Source organism: Tupaia chinensis, unplaced genomic scaffold (genome assembly GCF_000334495.1).
Source record: "Tupaia chinensis unplaced genomic scaffold, TupChi_1.0 Scaffold000063_1, whole genome shotgun sequence".
NCBI lineage: Eukaryota > Metazoa > Chordata > Mammalia > Scandentia > Tupaiidae > Tupaia > Tupaia belangeri.
This window is the reverse complement of record NW_006159521.1, coordinates 6896080-6899077: the sequence shown is the minus strand read 5'-3', so window position 1 is coordinate 6899077 and position 2998 is coordinate 6896080. Positions and strand designations below refer to the sequence as shown.

At 52.7% G+C, this 2998-nt stretch overlaps 1 protein-coding gene across 4 annotated transcripts in view; it reads left to right on the top strand.

Annotated features, from left to right (window-relative positions):
- The first annotated feature begins 2040 nt into the window (after positions 1-2040).
- FAM81A (family with sequence similarity 81 member A) overlaps positions 2041-2998 on the top strand; it is a 101747-nt gene continuing 100789 nt past the window's right edge. The window contains exon 1 of one of the 4 annotated variants that reach the window (XM_014593387.2): positions 2041-2350. The gene's annotated coding sequence lies outside the window, so the exon portion shown is untranslated. The remainder of the gene's footprint in view (positions 2351-2998) is intronic. The other 3 variants (XM_006141769.3, XM_014593391.2, XM_006141771.3) reach the window with 3 other exon arrangements.

Genomic DNA, 2998 nt, shown 5'->3' with positions numbered 1-2998 from the left:
AAAAAAAATATGAGTTTTTAGGGATAAGCAGATGGCATAATGGATAGTTACATTGCTGGACTCCCATATAGTCGACTGTGGTTCAGACCCAGTGGCTTAAAATGCATGCCGGGTACCTGTGCATGCGTGGCCAAAATCCCAAAAGGAGATTGGAGGAGAAGGGATTACAGCATGACCATCCCCCTCTGTGTGTAGGGTGATTTCTTGTTTTCTGTCTCTCTGTCTCTCTGATAAGCACATGCACCCTATAGCAAAAATCTCTCTGGAAAGAAAAAAAAAAAGAAAAAAAATTGGGGTTTCATTTATGCTAATTGATATTTTTAAAATAATTATTTAACTTTATTTTAAAATTTATTTTAATTTGAACAGAGAGAAGGAGAGAGAGAAAAAACTGAGAAAGCAAGCTGTCAGGTCCAAAACCTGAACTGTGGTCAGCCATGTGGGAGTCCAGCGCTCTTAACTACCACACCACCTGCCAACCCCAATTAATAAGATTTTTAAAAAGGAAATTAAAGTCAGCTTAGATAGACAGATGCATACAAGGCCAGCGAGTGGGGTGGAGGTTGGAGCAGCTGGATCCTATGTGGCCAACTCTGAGGTTCGAATCCCAGACCTAGTGGCTTGGAGTGTGCATTGTGTGCATGCTCAGGGTACCAAGAAGGGAATGGAGAGGGGACTGTCGTGTGGCCATCTCTTCTTTAATCTACCGGGTCCCAGACTTGAACTGCAGTTGGCCATGTGGGAATCCAGGGACATAACCATTACACCATCTGCTGGTCCCATCAGAAGTAGCAAGAAGGAGTTTCCTCTGTTTTCCAGGGGCTTTACCTGAGAAATATAAGGATAGGGTTATATCCCAGGGAGTCAGGAAGGTTGCCCTGAGGTTCTGACTAAGAGGAATGAGTGGCGGGATGAAACTGGGACCAGGGAGCGGGCAGGGTAGCAGACCCGGGGGCTGTCACCTGTTCATCTGAAGTGCCTGCACTATGCCCTGGAAGGCAGCCCAGCGTGGACCGGTAAGGGACATTCTGAACCTTTCTCTGGACCCTTGGAGTTCAGTTCTGGGTTTGCGTGTCTACTTTCTACTAACGTCTGCACACTCTTCCAGACATGGTGGAAAGTGACATAGGTTTCAAATGTATTTTATCTTAATTTGTTATAGGGCAAGCGTGCTTGCCGGAGAGAGACAGAGAGAGTGAAAGTGAGAAATCACCCCCCAGGGGGAATGGTCACCGAAATCCCTTCTCCTTCAGGTGGAGGACTCCAACTCCACAGTCAGCCATGTGGGATCCAGCCGCCTTAACCACACCACCACTGGCTGGCCTGTTTTAAATATATTTTAAGTGGCAGAGAATCACCGGGAAACCCAGTGACACTGTGATCACCATAGGACTCTATTCAATGTGAGGGGACTTTAATAAGTTCATGGGAAAATGGAATCAAAGTACAAGTTTATTTTGGTTCCAGAATATATATATATATTTTTTTGGAGAGGTTTTTGCTATAAGGTACGTGCGCTCGCCAGAAAGACAGAGAGAGATAGAGAGACAGAAAGTGAGAAATCACCCCCCCAGGGGAGATGGCCATGCCACAATCCCTTCTCCTCCATTCATTCTCCTCTCAGGATCTGGGGCATGCACGCACTCACGCCCTGCGTGACTTTAAGCCACTGGGTCCGGGATTCGAACCGCGGTCGACTACATGGGAGTCCAGCGACATAGCCATTACGCTAACTGCTGGTCCCCAGAGTATTTTTTTTAAATACATATTTTCTACAATTTTTGGAAATCTGTGTATTGAGTACCTACATTCCATGTACAGGGCAGTGAGAATCCAAAGAGAATAGGGAATAATCACTGAGCTTTTACTGAGCAGAAGCTCCTCGGACGTCTTTCTCCACATCACGGCCCCCTAGGCCAGTCATCTGGTCACAAGGGCAGTTTGACAGGCGTCTGTGATTTGATTAAAGTGCGACAGGGTGTAAATTCTTGAGGGCAGAGAGCGGTGTCTCGCTCCTGCACCCTCGTGTATCAGAGCTGTGCAGTTTCCCAGAGCACTTGTCAGGCGTCCAGCACCCGTTACGGGATGAATGGATGTCACAGACGCAGTAGCCCTTGGTGCGTGCACGCGCGCGCGTGTGTGCCGGGGGAGGTGTGTGGATACAATCTCGGTTTGTCGGTGGGAGAACAGCACAGCATACCCGAGACCTCACGCAAATAACAGCCGAGCAAGGATTCCCGCAGCTCAGCCGGACTCCCAGTCCGCCTTCTTCCTACCATGCCCGGCTCCTGCCCCGGGCTTTGGAGGGGCCCAGGCCGGTGGGGGAGACCGACAGGGGCCCCTGGACCGGGTAAGTGCTGGCGTCCGCCGAAGAGGTGTGCGCCAGAGGCAGCGCGGCCGGCAAAGGTGGGGACCCCGACTCGCCGAAATCCCGCCCACCGAGAAGCAAAAAGACGAGCGGATCGGCTTGGGCTGCGCGTCCCGCAGAGAATCCGAAATTGAGAGGGAGGTGGAAAGGGGCGCCCTGGAGGGCGGGAGGGTTGTGAGCCGTTCTTGCTGGCGTCGTGTCAGTCGCGGTGAGACGCGGTCCTGGGTCCCGGCAGCGGGTGGCAGGGGGGTCGTAGGGGGAGGTTTGTTCGTCCGCACAGGTGGGGCGCCGGCGTGCCCCTGGGGACCAGCCCGCGGCCCCACTGGGATAACTTCTCCCCGGCTGGAGCGGCGGTGGCCAATAACTGCCCTTCCGGAAGGGGGCTTAGGAAACAAGCGACCTGGGGCTCTGCAGAGAGCTGCAGTGCAACACCAAGGCTGTCTGCCCATCAGACCCCATCTCGAGTCCTCTCGAAGCCGACCAGCCCCACACCAGGATTTATTTCCCAGCAAGCGAAATCCCCGCCTGCCAACTCCGAGGCGCTGGGATGCGAGCTCTGTGGGAAACAGCAGCGACGAGCAGAGGCTATTTTGGGTGTGGGAACGAGGAGGGAGGAGGGGCGGCGCCGCC